The 23050-nt window shown below is 32.4% G+C and overlaps 1 protein-coding gene across 5 annotated transcripts in view; it reads right to left on the bottom strand.

Moving 5' to 3' along the window:
- LOC126741686 (protein sprint) overlaps window positions 1–23050 on the bottom strand; it is a 188003-nt gene that overhangs the window by 81865 nt on the left and 83088 nt on the right. Inside the window, exon 1 of one of the 5 annotated variants that reach the window (XM_050448218.1) lies at window positions 5757–6043. The exons of the other annotated variants lie outside the window; for them this stretch is intronic. The gene's annotated coding sequence lies outside the window, so the exon portion shown is untranslated. Of the gene's footprint in view, window positions 1–5756; window positions 6044–23050 lie in introns of those variants that run through there. 5 annotated transcript variants of the gene reach the window in all.

Below are 23050 nucleotides of genomic sequence, written 5' to 3'. Positions count from 1 at the left end.
AATTGATTAGACACGTGTTCGAGCGTTTTTTGAAAAAAAAAACAAAATTTTAAAAAATTGATTATTTTTGTTCAGCATGATTTTATTTAATGAAAATTCCAAAAACTGTCTATAACTCATAAACTACTTGACTTACACTTTTGAAAATTCGTATGCAGATTCTCCATTAAAATTGATTAGACACGTGTTCGAGCGTTTTTTGAAAAAAAATCAAAATTTTGAAAAATTAATTATTTTTGTTCAGGTTGATTTTGTTTAATGAAAATTCCAAAAACTGTCTATAACTCACAAACTACTTGACTTACACTTTTGAAAATTCGTACGCAGATTCTCCATTTAAATCAATTAGACACGTGTTCGAGCGTTTTTTGAAAAAAAATCAAAATTTTGAAAAATTAATTATTTTTGTTCAAGATGATTTTTTTTAATGAAAATTCCAAAAACTGTCTATAACTCATAAACTACTTGACTTACACTTTTGAAAATTCATATGCAGATTCTCCATTTAAATTGATCAGACACGTGTTCGAGCGTTTTTTGAAAAAAAATCAAAATTTTGAAAAATTAATTATTTTTGTTCAGGTTGATTTTGTTTAATGAAAATTCCAAAAACTGTCTATAACTCACAAACTACTTGACTTACACTTTTGAAAATTCGTACGCAGATTATCCGTTTAAATTGATCAGACACGTATTCGAGCGTTTTTTGAAAAAAAATCAAAATTTTGAAAAATTAATTATTTTTGTTCAGTATGATTTTATTTAATGAAAGTTCCAAAAACTGTCTATAACTCATAAACTACTTGACACTCACTTTTGAAAATTCATATGCAGATTCTCCGTTTAAATTGATCAGACACGTGTTCGAGCGTTTTTTGAAAAAAAATCAAAATTTTGAAAAATTAATTATTTTTGTTCAGGATGATTTTATTTAATGAAAATTCCAAAAACTGTCTATAACTCATAAACTACTTGACTTACACTTTTAAAAATTCGTATGCAGATTCTCCATTTAAATTGATTAGATTTTGCTCAACTGCTAGTTTCACACTGTCAAGCAGAAATGTGGAATTAGTCAAACGTTGTGAGGCTGCGTACCCGAATTTTTACCTTCGCGTCTAAAAAAAATGGCGACTGTTTCAACCGTCCCCTGTTTTATTTCAATTGTTCCCGGTCTCCCCTATCGTTCAGTTCTCCGTCCGATATGCACAGGTTTTCTCTTCTGTGCATCTGTACCGTTCGGTCCTCCGTTCGACCAATATAGTTGACACAAAAGCATAAAACGGAATTTTCGACGATATTCTAAGCGAAGCAAGTAACAGAGAAAATCTGAAATTTCCTTACTGACTAAAGGTACGACAAACGCGATTTCTCTTATAAAACCTATAACAGCCAACTGTGATACGCCATTGAACCATAACCAACTGCAATTTATTAACCAACGGAGCCAACTAGTGCGCAAAGAGGAAGCCCATACCAACACAATACCATTACAATGTACGATATTTATTTTCAACTAAACCACCGTAATTTATTTTTTTTTTTTTCGAAAACTTTTATCGTAGCGAGCGAGACAAAAGCGGCTGAAATAACGAACTGGTCTTGCTTTTATTGGTAAACTGGGCGTTGGCGAGGGTCCGACTTTATTTGGGCATCTTTGGGACGAAAGTGCGCACTGGTGGCCGTTTTTAAGTGCCAACAGGGAGAGGATAACATGATTTTTTTACTGGGATTAAGGCTACGTTCATAGAAAAAGAAAAACGACAAAAAGTCGGTTTAACAGTGGAACTTTTTGGCGCCCAACCAAACTATTACAACGAGCGAAGACTTCACTTAATTCCACGATAAATTCTACTACTGCTACTACAGTCGGGTCATTTAAAAATAGTCCTGTCATTGTCTTACGTCCACGCGTTATTTTTAGGAAAAACGTTAATTAAATAATAGAAACTGCGACTACTTTTACTTTTCTTTCATTTTGTATGAATGAGTCACTTTCACTGTATAAGTGTAACAGCGTTCATCACAGTCACCTTCACATGTTAGTCAAAAAAATTGATTATTACATATTAAAACAAACCTGTTCAAAGTTATGATACAAATTATTTCTAATGAGACCTGTATATACACATTCCTTTTCCCATTAGCCTGTTAGCTCCTGAAGATACAGTAATAACTGGCGAAACCGGTTTTTGTTTATGGTTATTAATTATCACTTTATAACTCGTTGCTTTATTACGATTTTAAATGATCAAAACGTACCAGCTAGAATTCAATCAACACAGTGACTTTAATGAAAACACGCTTATATACAGGGTGTGCCCCAAAAGGATTGCTCTAACCCTTTTGTTATTATTGTTACTGCAAAGTTGGTTAAGTGAGAAAAATTGTTTGTTTTTTATGGTCAAGGTAATGGTTTAAAAAATGTTAAAATTAATTAAGGTCCTGTCGAGATATTGTGTGCCAAAATGCATTTTTTTCTGGGACATCCTATATATTATGTTACCAATCGATAGGTATTTAAATGCTTAGTAAAAGTTGTTTTATACAGTATGGCTCTAAAATGAAAAATAAGCGAGTTATTGATGGTCAAAGTAAAGGGCGGCTGAGCGACAGCCTTCATAGCATGTCGCTCATATAAAATGCCCAATATTTCGCTTATTTTTGATAACAGAAAAATGTGATATAGACGATTTTTGTTTAGAATTAAATTTTCTATCAATTGGGCATATTTAATACAGGGTGGCTCAAAAAAAACTCGTCTAACTTTTTTGCTATTGTAGTTACAAAGTTGGTTAAATTAGAAAAATTGTGTGTTCTTTTATGTTAAAGATAACGGTGAAAAAAAATTTAAAAGTAATGGAGCCGCTCTCGAGATATTTACCAAAATGCACTTTTTTCTTACGAGACACCCTGTATATTATATCACTAATCGATAGGTATTTAATTTCTTAGTAAAAGTTGTTTTATACTGTATGGCTCTAAAATGGAAAATAAGCGAGTTATTGATGTTCAAAATAAAGGGCGGCTAAGCGACTCACATAAAATGCCGACTATCTCGCTTATTTTTGATACTAGAGAAAAATGTTATAAATCATTTTTCTTTGGAATTTAATTTTCTATCGATTTGGCGAATTTTATACAGGGTGGCTCAAAAAGAACTCTTCTAACTTTTTTGCTATTGTAGTTACAAAGTTAGTTAAAGTAGCAAAAATGTGTTTTCTTTTGTGTTAAAGATAATGGTGAAAAAAATTTTAAAAGTAATGGAGCCGCTCTCGAGATATTTACCAAAATGCACTTTTTTCTTATGAGACACCCTGTATATTATATCACCAATCGATAGGTATTTAAATTCTTAGTAAAAGTTGTTTTATACTGTATGACTCTTAAATGAAAAATAAGCGAGTTATTGATGGTCAAAGTATAGGGCGACCGAGCGACAGCCCTTGTAGCATGTCGCTCACATAAAATGTCGCATATCTCGCTTACTTTTGACATTAGAGAGATGTGATATAAATGATTTTTCTTTAGAATTTAATATTCTATCGATTGGGCATATTTAATACAAGGTGGCTCAAAAAGAACTCTTCTAACTTTTTTGCTATTGTAGTTACAAAGTTGGTTAAAGTAGCAAAAATGTGTGGTCTTTTGTGTTAAAGATAATGGTCAAAAAATTTCAAAAATTAATAGAGCCACTCTTGAGATATTCACCAAAACGCACTTTTTTCTTATGAGACACCCTGTATATTATGTCACCAATCAATAGACATTTAAATTCTTAGTAAAAGTTATTTTATACTGTATGGCTCTAAAATTAAAAATAAGCGAGTTATTGATGGTCAAAGTAAAGGGCGACCGAGCGACAGCCCTTGTAGCATGTCGCTCACATAAAATGTCGCATATCTCGCTTATTTTTGACACTAGAGAAATATTTAATAGACGATTTTTGTTTAGAATTAAATTTTCTATCGATTGGGCATATTTATTACAGGGTGGCTCAAAAAGAACTCTTCTAACTTTTTTGCTATTGTAGTTACAAAGTTGGTTAAAGTAGCAAAAATGTGTGTTCTTTTGTGTTAAAGATAATGGTCAAAAAATTTCAAAAATTAATAGAGCCACTCTTGAGATATTCACCAAAACGCACTTTTTTCTTATGAGACACCCTGTATATTATGTCACCAATAAATAGACATTTAAATTCTTAGTAAAAGTTGCTTTATACTGTATGGCTCTAAAATTAAAAATAAGCGAGTTATTGATGGTCAAAGTAAAGGGCGACCGAGCGACAGCCCTTGTAGCATGTCGCTCACATAAAATGTCGCATATCTCGCTTATTTTTGACACTAGAGAAATATTTAATAGACGATTTTTGTTTAGAATTAAATTTTCTATCGATTGGGCATATTTATTACAGGGTGGCTCAAAAAGAACTCTTCTAACTTTTTTGCTATTGTAGTTACAAAGTTGGTTAAAGTAGCAAAAATGTGTGTTCTTTTGTGTTAAAGATAATGGTCAAAAAATTTAAAAAATTAATAGAGCCGCTCTCGAGATATTCATCAAAATGCATTTTTTTCTTATGAGACACCCTGTATATTATATCACCAATCGATAGGTATTTAAATTCTTAGTAAAAGTTGTTTTATACTGTATGGCTCTAAAATGAAAAATAAGCGAGTTATTGATGGTCAAAGTAAAGGGCGGCTGAGCGACGGCCCTTATAGCATGTCGCTCACATCAAATGCCAAATATCTCGCTTATTTTTGACATTAGAGAAAAATGTTATAGATGATTTTTGTTTAGAATTAAATTTTCTATCGATTGTGCATATTTAATACAGGGTAGCCCAAAAAAATCTGTTCTAACTCTTTTACCATTGTAGTTACACAGTTGGCTAAATTAGCAAAAATGTGTGTTCTTTTATGTTAAAGATAATGGTGAAAAACATTTAAAAAGTAATGGAGCCGCTCTCGAGATATTTACCAAAATGCACTTTTTTCTTATGAGACACCCTGTATATTATATCACCAATAGAAAGGCATTTAAATTCTTAATAAAAGTTGTTTTATACTGTATGGCTCTAAACTGGAAAATAAGCGAGTTATTGATGGTCAAAATAAAGGGCGGCTAAGCGACAGCCTTCATAGCATGTCGCTCACATAAAATGCCGAATATCTCGCTTACTTTTGACATTAGAGAGATGTGATATAAATGATTTTTCTTTGGAATTTAATTTTCTATCGACTGGGCATATTTAATACAAGGTGGCTCAAAAAGAACTCTTCTATCTTTTTTGCTATTGTAGTTACAAAGTTGGTTAAAGTAGCAAAAATGTGTGTTCTTTTATGTTAAAAATAATGGTCAAAAAATTTAAAAAATTAGTTGAGCCGCTCACGAGATATTCACCAAAACGCACTTTTTTCTTATGAGACACCCTGTATATTATAACACCAATCGATAGACATTTAAATTCTTAGTAAAAGTTGTTTTATACTGTATGGCTCTAAAATGGAAAATAAGCGAGTTATTGAGGTTTAAAATAAAGGGCGACCGAGCGACGGCCCTTGTACCATGTCGCTCACACAAAATGTGTAATATCTCGCTTATTTTTCACATTAGAGAGATGTGACATATATGATTTTTGTTTAGAATTTAATTTTCTATCGATTGGGTTCATTAACTCACACGCCGTATTAGCACACCCTGTATATTATCGCATTTAAGCGGTCTCAAATATAACCAATACTTGAAGAACGTACCACTAGAACAGCTGACTGTCACCTCTTCTCTCCCCTCTCCGCCCACTAACACTCCACAAAAAAAAAACACAAATAAAAAAAATTTAATTTTTTTTTCTTCGATCAACTGTACTAACGAACAATTGAACGTAACACGCTGCCGAGCGTAAATAAAATCCGGTCAAAACAAAAACGCGATTCACTTCGACGTGCGATACTCGACGTCCTGCGGTCGACTGAACGACCGGCAGGGCAGGAGGAGATTCGAGAGTCGCCTCGTCGCAGGAGGGCGGCGAGCGACGTAGTGGAGATTTTCTCTCTTACGGCCGGGCGTATGGTGACGGCAAGACGCGTGCCCGCAGTAGAGAAGAGATTCGCTCTCGGGGGGGGCTCTCTTTTGGGCCTACGGTGCGTAAAAAATGGCCGTTGTTTTACCCCTTTTATCAATCTGTCACATGTAAGTCTCTTAGGGTTAAACAAATAAACGTTCGTAATGTGGTAAAGTATACCTAGGTGTCACGGCATCAGGAAAATATAAAGTATGTATAAATTTGTTTTTTTTTCAAATGACTTATTAGAGAATTCCGGAAGATTCTCGTTAGTTAATTTTTTAAATTCAACTTCCAAGAGTAATAACGGTCCTTTTAAAATTATTTGGGGAAAACCCTGAAATAGGTGTCGAATGAATTTATTAGAAGAAGCTGTATTCGAATTTTCACATCTCTAACTCTCTTAGTTTCAGAGATATGAGCACTTTGTCCTTGGAATCCCAATTTTTTTAAAAGAATTTTTTAAATTCAACTTCCAAGAGTAATAACGGTACTTTTAAAATTATTTGGGGAAAACCCTGAAATAGGTGTCGAATGAATTTATTAGAAGAAGCTGTATTCGAATTTTCACATCTCTAACTCTCTTAGTTTCAGAGATATGAGCACTTTGTCCTTGGAATCCCAATTTTTTTAAAAGAATTTTTTAAATTCAACTTCCAAGAGTAATAACGGTACTTTTAAAATTATTTGGGGAAAACCCTGAAATAGGTGTCCAATGAATTTATTAGAAGAAGCTGTGTTCCAAATTTCACATCTCTAACTCACTTAGTTTCAGAGATATGAGCACTTTGTCCCTGGAATCCCAATTTTTTTAAAAGAATTTTTTAAATTCAACTTCCAAGAGTAATAACGGTACTTTTAAAATTATTTGGGGAAAACCCTGAAATAGGTGTCCAATGAATTTATTAGAAGAAGCTGTGTTCGAATTTTCACATCTCTAACTCTCTTAGTTTCAGAGATATGAGCACTTTGTCCTTGGAATCCCAATTTTTTTAAAAGAATTTTTTTAATTCAACTTCCAAGAGTAATAACGGTACTTTTAAAATTATTTGGGGAAAACCCTGAAATAGGTGTCCAATGAATTTATTAGAAGAAGCTATGTTTTAACTTTCACATCTCTAACTCTCTTAGTTTCAGAGATATGAGCACTTTGTCCTTGGAATCCCAATTTTTTTAAAAGAATTTTTTTAATTCAAATTCCAAGAGTAATAACGGTACTTTTACAATTATTTGGGGAAAACCCTGAAATAGGTGTCCAATGAATTTATTAGAAGAAGCTGTGTTCCAATTTTCACATCTCTAACTCTCTTAGTTTCAGAGATATGAGCACTTTGTCCTTGGAATCCCAATTTTTTTAAAAGAATTTTTTTAATTCAACTTCCAAGAGTAATAACGGTACTTTTAAAATTATTTGGCGAAAACCCTGAAATAGGTGTCGAATGAATTTATTAGAAGAAGCTGTATTCGAATTTTCACATCTCTAACTCTCTTAGTTTCAGAGATATGAGCACTTTGTCCTTGGAATCCCAATTTTTTTAAAAGAATTTTTTTAATTCAACTTCCAAGAGTAATAACGGTACTTTTACAATTATTTGGGGAAAACCCTGAAATAGGTGTCCAATGAATTTATTAGAAGAAGCTGTGTTCCAATTTTCACATCTCTAACTCTCTTAGTTTCAGAGATATGAGCACTTTGTCCTTGGAATCCCAATTTTTTTAAAAGAATTTTTTTAATTCAACTTCCAAGAGTAATAACGGTACTTTTACAATTATTTGGGGAAAACCCTGAAATAGGTGTCCAATGAATTTATTAGAAGAAGCTGTGTTCCAATTTTCACATCTCTAACTCTCTTAGTTTCAGAGATATGAGCACTTTGTCCTTGGAATCCCAATTTTTTTTAAATAATTTTTTAAATTCAACTTCCAAGAGTAATAACGCTACTTTTAAAAATTATTTGGGGAAAACCCTGAAATAGGTGTCGAATGAATTTATTAGAAGAAGCTGTGTTCCAAATTTCACATCTCTAACTCACTTAGTTTCAGAGATATGAGCACTTTGTCCCTGGAATCCCAATTTTTTTAAAAGAATTTTTTAAATTCAACTTCCAAGAGTAATAACGCTACTTCTAAAATTATTTGGGGAAAACCCTGAAATAGGTGTCGAATGAATTTATTAGAAGAAGCTGTGTTCCAAATTTCACATCTCTAACTCTCTTAGTTTCAGAGATATGAGCACTTTGTCCTTGGAATCCCAATTTTTTTAAAAGAATTTTTTTAATTCAACTTCCAAGAGTAATAACGGTACTTTTACAATTATTTGGGGAAAACCCTGAAATAGGTGTCCAATGAATTTATTAGAAGAAGCTGTGTTCCAATTTTCACATCTCTAACTCTCTTAGTTTCAGAGATATGAGCACTTTGTCCTTGGAATCCCAATTTTTTTAAAAGAATTTTTTTAATTCAACTTCCAAGAGTAATAACGGTACTTTTACAATTATTTGGGGAAAACCCTGAAATAGGTGTCCAATAAATTTATTAGAAGAAGCTGTGTTCCAATTTTCACATCTCTAACTCTCTTAGTTTCAGAGATATGAGCACTTTGTCCCTGGAATCCCAATTTTTTTAAAAGAATTTTTTAAATTCAACTTCCAAGAGTAATAACGGTACTTTTAAAATTATTTGGGGAAAACCCTGAAATAGGTGTCCAATGAATTTATTAGAAGAAGCTATGTTCCAATTTTCACATCTCTAACTCTCTTAGTTTCAGAGATATGAGCACTTTGTCCCTGGAATCCCAATTTTTTTTTAAAGAATTTGTTTAATTAAACTTCCAAGAGAAATAATTCTACTTTTAAAAGTATTTGGGGAAAACCCTGAAATAGGTGTCCAATGAATTTATTAGAAGAAGCTGTGTTCCAATTTTCACATCTCTAACTCTCTTAGTTTCAGAGATATGAGCACTTTGTCCCTGGAATCCCAATTTTTTTAAAAGAATTTTTTAAATTCAACTTCCAAGAGTAATAACGGTACTTTTAAAATTATTTGGGGAAAACCCTGAAATAGGTGTCCAATGAATTTATTAGAAGAAGCTATGTTCCAATTTTCACATCTCTAACTCTCTTAGTTTCAGAGATATGAGCACTTTGTCCCTGGAATCCCAATTTTTTTAAAAGAATTTTTTAAATTCAACTTCCAAGAGTAATAACGGTACTTTTAAAATTATTTGGGGAAAACCCTGAAATAGGTGTCCAATGAATTTATTAGAAGAAGCTATGTTCCAATTTTCACATCTCTAACTCTCTTAGTTTCAGAGATATGAGCACTTTGTCCCTGGAATCCCAATTTTTTTTTAAAGAATTTGTTTAATTAAACTTCCAAGAGAAATAATTCTACTTTTAAAAGTATTTGGGGAAAACCCTGAAATAGGTGTCCAATGAATTTATTAGAAGAAGCTGTGTTCCAATTTTCACATCTCCAACTCTTTTAGTTTCAGAGATATGAGCACTTTGTCCCTGGAATCCCAATTTTTTTAAAAGAATTTTTTAAATTCAACTTCCAAGAGTAATAACGCTACTTCTAAAATTATTTGGGGAAAACCCTGAAATAGGTGTCCAATGAATTTATTAGAAGAAGCTATGTTCCAATTTTCACATCTCTAACTCTCTTAGTTTCAGAGATATGAGCACTTTGTCCCTGGAATCCCAATTTTTTTTTAAAGAATTTGTTTAATTAAACTTCCAAGAGAAATAATTCTACTTTTAAAAGTATTTGGGGAAAACCCTGAAATAGGTGTCCAATGAATTTATTAGAAGAAGCTGTGTTCCAATTTTCACATCTCCAACTCTTTTAGTTTCAGAGATATGAGCACTTTGTCCCTGGAATCCCAATTTTTTTAAAAGAATTTTTTAAATTCAACTTCCAAGAGTAATAACGGTACTTTTAAAATTATTTGGGGAAAACCCTGAAATAGGTGTCCAATGAATTTATTAGAAGAAGCTATGTTCCAATTTTCACATCTCTAACTCTCTTAGTTTCAGAGATATAAGCACTTTGTCCCTGGAATCCCAATTTTTTTAAAAGAATTTTTTAAATTCAACTTCCAAGAGTAATAACGGTACTTTTAAAATTATTTGGGGAAAACCCTGAAATAAGTGTCCAATGAATTTATTAGAAGAAACTGTGTTCCAATTTCCACATCTCTAACTTTCTTAGTTTCAGAAATATGAGCACTTTGTCTCTGGAATCCCAATTTTTTTAAAGAATTTTTTTTTTGAACTTCCAAGACTAATATTTTTACTTTTGAATGTTTTTGGGGTAAATCCTGAAACAGTCCAATGAATCCTATTGGAAGAAGCTGTGTGCCACATATTTGATGAAAATCGGATGGACCTAAGAGGCTTTTCCAGAGTTTTTGGAATACAAGATAGTCTGGAAAGGTGTGTTAATGAAAGGTTTTAAAGTGGATGTCGGTGAAGAAAGAAAGAGTGGGACTTTTTAGGTTAACCATAGGAGAAAGATTGTGTGATTTGTATAAACAGAATGAATCGTTTGATTTCTTCTAATTTGATTTTTGACCCAAAAATCAAATTAGAAAAGTATGGGAATAAAATGATGTTTTTTAGATTTAATTGGACACATTACCGGAGAAAATAAAATTTAAAAAATGATTTTTTGTAGGTTCAGTTTCTATATCATCTAAAGGAACCTTCAGGTATTTGAACACAGCGAACAAATGCAGTCTCGCTTGAATAGCGTCTACCTAACCAGGTTATCTGACCTGAATTACACAAAACCTTCATACATCACCGTATCGGTTTCTATTTACAAACGGTAAACTCCCGAACGCGTCCTGCATCATCATCATGCATGTTTCTATCGAAACTGACATCAAACAACGTCCTATCAGTGAATTATGCAGGAATTACGCCACCATTACACCAACCCTTTTACCACCCCCTATAGGGCATTTAAGGGTGACTGTATATGCGCTCGCGAAGCGTGCAGTATGTATTAACGCGACTGGGTTTATTGATAAATTTTTAATGGGGATGCTAGTGGGGGTTGCTTTTGTTTTACGGAGATTGAAATGCACTTTTTGGGGGGTGCATTCGCTTGGTAATGGAGAGATAAAAGGATCATTGAAATTGGATGTTTCGCCAATAATAGTTGCCGAATTGAATTTTTATTTTTATCAGATATTGAATGGTTTTGAGTTCCGTTTCTTTATTTCACTATCTGTTCAGACGTATCGTAAATCTTTCTCCTATGGTTAACCCAGAAAGTCCCGCTCTTTCTCTCTTCACCGACATCCACTTTAAAACCTTTCATTAACACACCTTTCCAGACTATCTTGTATTCCAAAAACTCTGGAAAAGCCCCTTAGATCCATCCGATTTTCATTAAATATGTGGAATGCAGCTTCTTTCAATTGATTCATTGGACTGTTTCAGGATTTTCCCTAAAAACTTTCAAAAGTAGAGATCTTAGTCTTGGAAGTTGAAAAAAAATTCTATAAAAAAATTGGGATTCCAGAGACAAAGTGCTCATATCTCTGAAACTAAGAGAGTTAGAGATGTGAAAATTCGAACACAGCTTCTTCTAATAAATTCATTGGACACCTATTTTAGGGTTTTCCCCAAATAATTTTAAAAGTAGCGTTATTACTCTTGGAAGTTGAATTAAAAAATTTTTTTTTTTTAAATTGGGATTCCAAGGACAAAGTGCTCATATCTCTGAAACTAAGAGAGTTAGAGATGTGAAAATTGGAACACAGCTTCTTCTAATAAATTCATTGGACACCTATTTTAGGGTTTTCCCCAAATAATTTTAAAAGTAGCGTTATTACTCTTGGAAGTTGAATTAAAAAATTTTTTTTTTTAAAATTGGGATTCCAAGGACAAAGTGCTCATATCTCTGAAACTAAGAGAGTTAAAAATGTGAAAATTGGAACACAGCTTCTTCTAATAAATTCATTAGACACCTATTTCAGGGTTTTCCCCAAATAATTTTAAAAGTAGCGTTATTACTCTTGGAAGTTAAATTAAAAAAATTCTTTTAAAAAAATTGGGATTCCAAGGACAAAGTGCTCATATCTCTGAAACTAAGAGAGTTAGAGATGTGAAAATTGAAACATAGCTTCTTCTAATAAATTCATTGGACACCTATTTCAGGGTTTTCCCCAAATAATTTTAAAAGTAGCGTTATTACTCTTGGAAGTTGAATTAAAAAAATTCTTTTAAAAAAATTGGGATTCCAAGGACAAAGTGCTCATATCTCTGAGACTAAGAGAGTTAGAGATGTGGAAATTGGAACACAGCTTCTTCTAATAAATTCATTGGACACCTATTTTAGGGTTTTCCCCAAATAATTTTAAAAGTAGCGTTATTACTCTTGGAAGTTGAATTAAAAAATTTTTTTTTTTTAAATTGGGATTCCAAGGACAAAGTGCTCATATCTCTGAAACTAAGAGAGTTAAAAATGTGAAAATTGGAACACAGCTTCTTCTAATAAATTCATTAGACACCTATTTCAGGGTTTTCCCCAAATAATTTTAAAAGTAGCGTTATTACTCTTGGAAGTTAAATTAAAAAAATTCTTTTAAAAAAATTGGGATTCCAAGGACAAAGTGCTCATATCTCTGAAACTAAGAGAGTTAGAGATGTGAAAATTGGAACACAGCTTCTTCTAATAAATTCATTGGACACCTATTTCAGGGTTTTCCGCAAATAATTTTAAAAGTAGCGTTATTACTCTTGGAAGTTGAATTAAAAAAATTATTTTAAAAAAATTGGGATTCTAAGGACAAAGTGCTTATATCTCTGAAACTAAGAGAGTTAGAGATGTGAAAATTGGAACACAGCTTCTTCTAATAAATTCATTGGACACCTATTTCAGGGTTTTCCGCAAATAATTTTAAAAGTAGCGTTATTACTCTTGGAAGTTGAATTTAAAAAATTCTTTTAAAAAAATTGGGATCCGGGGACAAAGTGCTCATATCTCTGAAACTAAGAGAGTGAGAGATGTGAAAATTGGAACACAGCTTCTTCTAATAAATTCATTGGACACCTATTTCAGGGTTTTCCCCAAATAATTTTAAAAGTACCGTTATTACTCTTGGAAGTTGAATTAAAAAAATTATTTTAAAAAAATTGGGATTCTAAGGACAAAGTGCTTATATCTCTGAAACTAAGAGAGTTAGAGATGTGAAAATTGGAACACAGCTTCTTCTAATAAATTCATTGGACACCTATTTCAGGGTTTTCCGCAAATAATTTTAAAAGTAGCGTTATTACTCTTGGAAGTTGAATTTAAAAAATTCTTTTAAAAAAATTGGGATCCGGGGACAAAGTGCTCATATCTCTGAAACTAAGAGAGTGAGAGATGTGAAAATTGGAACACAGCTTCTTCTAATAAATTCATTCGACACCTATTTCAGGGTTTTCCCCAAATAATTTTAAAAGTACCGTTATTACTCTTGGAAGTTGAATTTGGAAAATTCTTTTAAAAAAATTGGGATTCCAAGGACAAAGTGCTTATATCTCTGAAACTAAGAGAGTTAGAGGTGTGAAAATTGGAACACAGTTTCTTCTAATAAATTCATTCGACACCTATTTCAGGGTTTTCCCCAAATAATTTTAAAAGTACCGTTATTACTCTTGGAAGTTGAATGAAAAAAATTCTTTTAAAAAAATTGGGATCCGGGGACAAAGTGCTCATATCTCTGAAACTAAGAGAGTTAGAGATGTGAAAATTGAAACTTAGCTTCTTCTAATAAATTCATTGGACACCTATTTCAGGGTTTTACACAAATAATTTTAAAAGTACCGTTATTACTCTTGGAAGTTGAATTAAAAAAATTCTTTTAAAAAAATTGGGATCCGGGGACAAAGTGCTCATATCTCTGAAACTAAGAGAGTTAGAGATGTGAAAATTGGAACAGAGCTTCTTCTAATAAATTCATTGGACACCTATTTCAGGGTTTTCCCCCAATAATTTTAAAACTACCGTTATTACTCTTGGAAGTTGAATGAAAAAAATTCTTTTAAAAAAATTGGGATCCGGGGACAAAGTGCTTATATCTCTGAAACTAAGAGAGCTAGAGATGTGAAAATTGAAACTTAGCTTCTTCTAATAAATTCATTCGACACCTATTTCAGGGTTTTCCCCAAATAATTTTAAAAGTACCGTTATTACTCTTGGAAGTTGAATTTAAAAAATTCTTTTAAAAAAATTGGGATTCCAAGGACAAAGTGCTTATATCTCTGAAACTAAGAGAGTTAGAGGTGTGAAAATTGGAACACAGCTTCTTCTAATAAATTCATTCGACACCTATTTCAGGGTTAATTCTTTTAAAAAAATTGGGATCCGGGGACAAAGTGCTCATATCTCTGAAACTAAGAGAGTGAGAGATGTGAAAATTGGAACACAGCTTCTTCTAATAAATTCATTCGACACCTATTTCAGGGTTTTCCCCAAATAATTTTAAAAGTACCGTTATTACTCTTGGAAGTTGAATTTGGAAAATTCTTTTAAAAAAATTGGGATTCCAAGGACAAAGTGCTTATATCTCTGAAACTAAGAGAGTTAGAGGTGTGAAAATTGGAACACAGCTTCTTCTAATAAATTCATTCGACACCTATTTCAGGGTTTTCCCCAAATAATTTTAAAAGTACCGTTATTACTCTTGGAAGTTGAATTTGGAAAATTCTTTTAAAAAAATTGGGATTCCAAGGACAAAGTGCTCATATCTCTGAAACTAAAAGAGTTAGAGATGTAAAAATTGAAACATAGCTTCTTCTAATAAATTCATTCGACACCTATTTCAGGGTTTTCCCCAAATAATTTTAAAAGTACCGTTATTACTCTTGGAAGTTGAATTTGGAAAATTCTTTTAAAAAAATTGGGATTCCAAGGACAAAGTGCTTATATCTCTGAAACTAAGAGAGTTAGAGGTGTGAAAATTGGAACACAGCTTCTTCTAATAAATTCATTCGACACCTATTTCAGGGTTTTCCCCAAATAATTTTAAAAGTACCGTTATTACTCTTGGAAGTTGAATTTGGAAAATTCTTTTAAAAAAATTGGGATTCCAAGGACAAAGTGCTCATATCTCTGAAACTAAAAGAGTTAGAGATGTAAAAATTGAAACATAGCTTCTTCTAATAAATTCATTCGACACCTATTTCAGGGTTTTCTACAAACACTTTTAAAACAAGAAAAATTAGTCTTGGAAATTGAACATGATCGAGTAGATCCGACATTTCCAAACAAAATTAATAAATAAAAATTTTCCATATTTATTCATGGACCTCGTGCTACGCACACAAAACCTGGAACGAATGAATATTTAAAAAATGAAAATTAATTTCGCAATATGCTCTCGGTTTTCCTGCACGGTTTATTTAAAATGTCGAATTTATATGCAAATATTAACTGAAATCTGCAAGGGAAATTACACAATTACTGAATTTTTATGTTAAATTGTGTGTTTCTGTTTTCAGGTCGTATATAGATGAGTAACTCTTTGGCACATCACTAGAACCAACTAGGCAACTCATCATTTACACACCTTTCCAGGTAAACGTTGTATTCCAAATACCCTGGAAAGGCCTTTAGGGATTGTCAGATTTCCTTCATACTTTTATGAATCTCTTTCATGTTTATACCCTGATAAACCTTTAGACCTGAAAGACACAAAATTACAACAGAGCCTTCATCCTCGTGCAATAAACATGCCATAATTAATAATGCACCAAAGTAAACAGATACGGCGAACTGATAAGTTTATCTTTGGACCATTAATCGCGTGGTGGTAAATCGCGAGCGGCTTATCAAGGTCCACCAGCTAAATATTATCTTGTCGTCTTCCAGTCGTTGATTCTCGCCGACCGAGTAGAGGCGACTCATGATGCCGTTCCCATGGCGAGTATTTAACGGGGACTAGAAGGCCTACGATGGCCGCTATACAGGCCGTTGTGAGAAGAAAATTAATTTTTTTTAAGATGGGTTATGAGGTTTAACAATGAGATAAGATTTGACACATATTTGATGAAAATCGGATGGATGTAAGGGGCTTTTCCAGAGTTTTTGGAATACAAGGTAGTCTGGAAAGGTGTGTTAACAAAAGGTTTTAAAGTGGATGTAGGTGAAGAAAGAAAGAGTGGGACTTTCTGGGTTAACCATAGGAGAAAGATTTATAATTTTTGTGAAAAATGTGCAGATTTGGCTGTTTTATTAAATGTTGTGAAGCTTATCTCCACTTTTAAAAGGTTTTGCAGAAATGCCTTAAATAGGTGTCCAATGAATTTATTAGAAGAAGCTGTGTTCGAATTTTCACATCTCTAACTCTCTTAGTTTCAGAGATATGAGCACTTTGTCCCTGGAATCCCAATTTTTTTTTAAAGAATTTGTTTAATTCAACTTCCAAGAGTAATAATTCTACTTTTAAAAGTATTTGGGGAAAACCCTGAAATAGGTGTCCAATGAATTTATTAGAAGAAGCTGTGTTCCTATTTTCACATCTCTAACTCTCTTAGTTTCAGAGATATGAGCACTTTGTCCCTGGAATCCCATTTTTTTTTTAAAGAATTTGTTTAATTAAACTTCCAAGAGAAATAATTCTACTTTTAAAAGTATTTGGGGAAAACCCTGAAATAGGTGTCCAATGAATTTATTAGAAGAAGCTGTATTCCAATTTTCACATCTCTAACTCTCTTAGTTTCAGAGATATGAGCACTTTGTCCCTGGAATCCCAATTTTTTTTTTAAAGAATTTGTTTAATTAAACTTCCAAGAGAAATAATTCTACTTTTAAAAGTATTTGGGGAAAACCCTGAAATAGGTGTCTAATGAATTTATTAGAAGAAGCTGTGTTCCAATTTTCACATCTCTAACTCTCTTAGTTTCAGAGATATGAGCACTTTGTCCCCGGATCCCAATTTTTTTAAAAGAATTTATTTAATTTAACTTCCAAGAGTAATAACGCCACTTTTAAAATTATTTGGGGAAAACCCTGAAATAGGTGTCCAATGAATTTATTAGAAGAAGCTGTGTTCCAATTTTCACATCTCTAACTCTCTTAGTTTCAGAGGTATGAGCACTTTGTCCCTGAAATCCCAATTTTTTTTAAATAGTCTTTTTTTTTAAATTTCAAGACTAGTATCTCTACTTTTAAAAGTATTTGGGGAAAACCCTGAAATAGGTATCCAATGAATTTATTAGAAGAAGCTGTGTTCCAATTTTCACATCTCTAACTCTCTTAGTTTCAGAGATATGAGCACTTTGTCCCTGAAATCCTAATTTTTTTGAAGGGTAGTTTTTTTTTAACTTCCAAGACTAGTATCTCTACTTTTAAAAGTATTTGGGGAAAACCCTGAAATAGGTATCCAATGAATTTATTAGAAGAAGCTGTGTTCCAATTTTCACATCTCTAACTCTCTTAGTTTCAGAGATATGAGCACTTTGTCCCTGGAATCCCAATTTTTTTTTAAAGAATTTGTTTAATTAAACTTCCAAGAGAAATTATTCTACTTTTAAAAGTATTTGGGGAAAACCCTGAAATAGGTGTCCAATGAATTTATTAGAAGAAGCTGTGTTCCAATTTTCACATCTCTAACACTCTTAGTTTCAGAGATATGAACACTTTGTGCCTGAAATCCCAATTTTTTAAAAGAGTCTTTTTTTTGAACTTCCAAGACTGGTATCTCTACTTTTAAAAGTATTTGGGGAAAATCCTGAAATAGGTGTCCAATGAATTTATTAGAAGAAGCTGTGTTCCAATTTTCACATCTCTAACTCTCTTAGTTTCAGAGATATGAGCACTTTGTCCTTGGAATCCCAATTTTTTTAAAAATAATTTTTTTTACAACTTCCAAGACTATAATAACTATTTTTTTTTTCAATTTTTCACTCATATCTCGAAAACTGCTTAAGCAAAGTAAGTCATGTCACCCATCAAATTTCTTTGAATTTCACGTAGTTTCCATAACATACAGAGTGTTTACTACAAAAGAATGAACCTTTTCCCTTTCAGCTGAGCAGGTTATAAGGTATAAAAATAAAAAAGCCCTCGATTAAAATTTGAGCAAACTCAGCCGATTCCAAAGAGCCTTTCCAGAAATTCCGGAATACAAAATAACCTGGAAAGGCATCAAACCGGCATATTTTAAAATGGACCTCAACGAAATACCATAGAGTGACACGTCTAAATACGACCTGGACTGGAAAAGGAAAGGAACTCTTACTGGAAATATGTTTATAATTCCTGGAACGCGGGGCACAGGAGCCTCCCATTATCAAAATTCGTATAAAAGAAAATCTAATAACGCGTTCCACTCTTCCCCGACGTATGATTTCCGACATTTTCCCCGGTCCCGAGGGAATTAAAACGCATTTATCTTGCACGACTTTAAACGTTTTTACGTTTGATCAAGCATCAGGTCCTTGAAGCGGTAACCGTGATATTTGATTTTAATCTCGGTTTTATGACGAATCGTTTTCCTGGTTGTTAAAAAAGAAAACGTTACATCAGGGGGGGGCAGGGGGGTTAGAATCCTTTATACAGGGTGTTTCACCAAGCGGCCATATGTCAGGAATCTGACCTCGTTGGATTTTTCTTTGTGGCCAAGAGAAGTTTGAAATTTGGCCACTAGGGAGTTGTAATTAATTGGTCATAAATTCAACTTTAATTTTCTCCAGAAAATTGCGTCGTTTTAGTTAAAGACTTTATGGTGTACCGGCTTTAAAATGGGGGAAGTTAGTGAAAGTTTAAATGAATATAACTTTTAAAAAACTTAATGGATTTTGTTCAATTTGGGCCTGTTTACAAGTGAAATTTAAGTATTTTTAAATATTGTATCCAGAGGTACGCGAAAGTTTTTAGTAAAATTGGTAGGAGGCGTCATTTGAATTTAAAACTGTTACTTTGATTTTTCCACAAAAATTTAAATAAGGCTCTCAAAAGCCTGGAAGAATTTATTTATTTTTTCTAATTTCCTGAAGACGTAAATACATGTCGAAAGCCTGGAAAATGGGGAGTTTGAAAATTCCTGGAATACTCAAAAAAATTCTTTTAAGGACCTGTAAAAATAGATTTTTTAAAAAAATATCTGACGTAGAATTATACACCTAAAAATGACTTCAAAAGCCTGGAAAACGAAAAAAAAAATCAATTTTCAAATTTCCCTCCCAAAATAGATCCACATTAAAATAAAAAAAAAAAAAAAATTATTAGTTTTCTAAAAATACAAAATTTAACAAAAAAATTGGAGACCAGTTCGGACATTCCGCCACTATGACAGTCCGTCGCATATCTCCGTCCTTGTTCCGCGCATAGCAAAAGAGGAGCGGCGAGGTAGCCGATGGCGAGTTGACGCGTGCCAACTGCTCCCGAATCACGGCTAGCGATAACTTATGATAATACTGTTTTAGGAAATTATTAAAAAGTTGCTTAAAATTGGTGTAATTTTTGAAAAAAATTGTTGGTATTTATGGTAAAGGCTTCGTACTTATTATATATATACGTAAGAGTCGATAAAAACCGTTTTTATAGCATAAAATATCGTTCTAAAATATTCCGTTAATATTTTCTTGGTTAAAGTGGGGTTATTGTATGTCTACCACTCTTTTCAGTAAGCGAAAATAAAATACAGGCTTAAAAGTACGTAAGGATTCTAATTTTATGTTTAAATTAATATTCAAATAATACCTTATTACCTAAAAAAACTTGATCATATGCTAAAGAACCTCTTAAGAGTTTTTCCTCATTTTCTCGAAAACTGTTGTGAATATGGAAAATTTTCTTTTAGCATTGGAATCCTCATTAAAAACAGAACAAATCATAAAGAATAACATTTAGACATACATCGAAAAATAAAAGAGTTATGGGGGATTTTTCGAAAAGTTTGATAAATTTTTTAGTGAAAAATTAATAATTTTTTTTTCAATTAATTTTTTTTTTAATTAATAAATTCCTCAAAAAGATTTAAAAAAGTCTTATAAAACTTCCTTGAAAAATGTACTAGAAAACCGTTACAACCAGTTTTACAAGGGGGTACCGGTACCCATGGAAAAACGTTCATAATTTTGGTTTTTATTTTTTTCCTGGAAAACTATTGGATAAGGAAAAAAATTGTAAAAACAAAAGTTCTTTGAAATATCAATGCGCATCTGATGCATTAAAAAAAGAATTTTTAAGCCCAACGGTTCTCCCAAAAACCGGAAAAAACCTCTCAGGAGCTTTTCCTCATTTTTTCGAAAACTGTTGTGAATATGGAAAATTTTCTTTTAGCATTGGAATCCTCATTAAAAATAGAACAAATCATAAAGAATAACATTTAGACATAAATCGAAAAATAAAAGAGTTATGGAGGATTTTTCGAAAAGTTTGATAAATTTTTGAGTGAAAAATTAATAATTTTTTTTTCAATTAATTTTTTTTTAATTAATAAATTCCTCAAAAAGATTTAAAAAAGTCTTATAAAACTTCCTTGAAAAATGTACTAGAAAACCGTTACAACCAGTTTTACAAGGGGGTACCGGTACCCATGGAAAAACGTTCATAATTTTGGTTTTTATTTTTTTCCTGGAAAACTATTGGATAAGGAAAAAAATTGTAAAAACAAAAGTTGCTTGAAATGTCAATGCGCATCTGATGCAATAAAAAAATAATTTTTAAGCCCAACGGTTCTCCCAAAAACCGGAAAAAACCTCTCAGGAGCTTTTCCTCATTTTCTCGAAAACTAATGGGAAGATGGAAAATTTCATTCTGGCATCAGAATCCTAATTAAATACAGAACAAATGACAAAGAATAACATTTTGTTGTAAACCTCAAGATAAAGAAGTTACGGAGGATTTTTGGAAAAAAAAACCCCGGGATGGTCCGCCGCAGTCGTTAATCCTTCCGGTCTCTCGCGAGTCACATCCGTACAAAATTCCATTTCGTTCCGATTAAGCGATCATTCGTCGTGACGAGGCAGGAGCACGTTTCGATTTTTTATAATTTTTTTTTTTAAATGTCACCCCCTTTTCCCTGCGCACCCCCGAGTTTTTTTGCTCCCTCCTATCCTCGGTTGTTTAAAATTGGCAATCGCTATTTTAGTTTGGCTAGCGGACTCTGTTTCCGGATGTGGTTAATTGCACTCGGACATTTCTCCCTGGAATATGGAAAAATGGGCTTTTTGGAATGAAAAACTGTTTCCCTTTTCAGAATTTAAAATATCTCAGACGGGTGGGGCAGAGGGAAACTTGTTGAGTTTTCCACTGAACGTAACTTATTCCCTCGGCCCCCAGACACGGCCAGACGGCTGCGGCTTCGTAAAATTTCAAATTAATGAATTTCTTAATTAAAAGTTTTAATTTTCCTGCCGTCTTGCGACTCTTCTTATGTACACGCCATGTACCAGACGGCGAGCGAGGACCTTATGTACTATATAAGTCAATCCTCCTTCTCCCCATCTTTTGACACTTTTTGACGCCATCTTGAACTCTAAATGTCAAAAGTCTGATTGACAAGTGACGTTCTTTAGCGTCAACATGACAGGCGTGTCGTATCGGTATTACAGATTCCTGTAATAACTATTCAACAATATAATATTACACTAGTTTACTGGTGAGCAGCGTCATCTATGTACATTTTATTTAAATTTAATTAACAACTGACTTACAGGAAAATAAATGTTATTTGACAAGTGACATTACTATATGTCAAGATGACAGATATGTCAGTCCTGTAATAACATCATTATTCGGTTACAGATTTTTATATTTAACATTTTATCCGTGGATCGGGCGCTACTTGTATATTTTATACCGACATTACAGAGTTCTTCAATGGTACTGATAGCGTCATTATTTCAGTACAGATTTCTGTAATAACTAATCAACATTGTATTCCATTTACTGGTAAATAGAGCAATCAATGTACATTTCATTCAAATTAAATATACAGCCTGATTCATGATAATAAGTGACATTACTAAATGTTAAGATGACAGCCGTGTTGAATCAGTATTACAGAGTAATGACGTCGTATTTTAGTAATATTTTGTCCTCGGATGGCGCCACCTATACATTTCATACCGACATTACAGATTCCTTTAATAGTACTCATAACGTTACTATTTCTGTACAGATTTCTGTAATAATTATTCAACATTGAATTAGATTAGTTTATTTGTAAACAGTGCCATCTATGCCACTTTATTTTAATTTAATTAAGACCTAATTCAAAGGAAAATTAAAGTTATTTCACAGGTGACATTACTATATGTCAAGGTGACAAGTGTGTCATCAATTGGTTACAGATTTCTGTAATGATTAATCGACTTTGTATGATACTAGTTTACTGATAAACTGTGCCATCTATGTACATTTCATTTATTATATTACTCATAATCATTGTATAATCATTGTATTATATTAGTTTACTGATAAATATTTGTAAAAAGAAAATAAATATGTAACAAGTGACATTACAATGTCAAGATGACAAGCGTGTTACATCGGTATTAAAGAGTCCTGTAATAACATCATAATTCAATTACAGATTTCTGTAATTAACATTTTAATGGAATATTTTATCCGTGGACGACCCTACATGTAAATTTCATACCAACATTATAGGGTTTTGTAATAATACTAGTAATCTATTTTTTTCAGTATATATTTCTAAAATAATTAATTAACATTATATTATAATCGGTTACTGTATATTTTATTTAAATTCAATTACCAGCCGATTCATGATAATGACAAGTGACATTACTATGTGTCAAGATGACAAGTGTGGCGCCACATGTTCATTTCATACCGACATTACAGATTCCTTTAATAGTACTGATAACGTCACTATTTCTGTACAGATTTCTGTAAGAATTATTCAACATTGAATTAGACTAGTTTATTTGTAAACAGTGCCATCTATGCCACTTTATTTTCATTTAATTAACACCTAATTCAAAGGAAAACTAAAGTTATTTCACAAGTGAC

This window comes from Anthonomus grandis, chromosome 10, assembly GCF_022605725.1.
Source record: "Anthonomus grandis grandis chromosome 10, icAntGran1.3, whole genome shotgun sequence".
NCBI classification, from domain to species: Eukaryota; Metazoa; Arthropoda; class Insecta; order Coleoptera; family Curculionidae; genus Anthonomus; species Anthonomus grandis.
The sequence above is the reverse complement of the archived record's forward strand: the minus strand, read 5'-3'. Positions and strand labels throughout refer to the sequence as shown.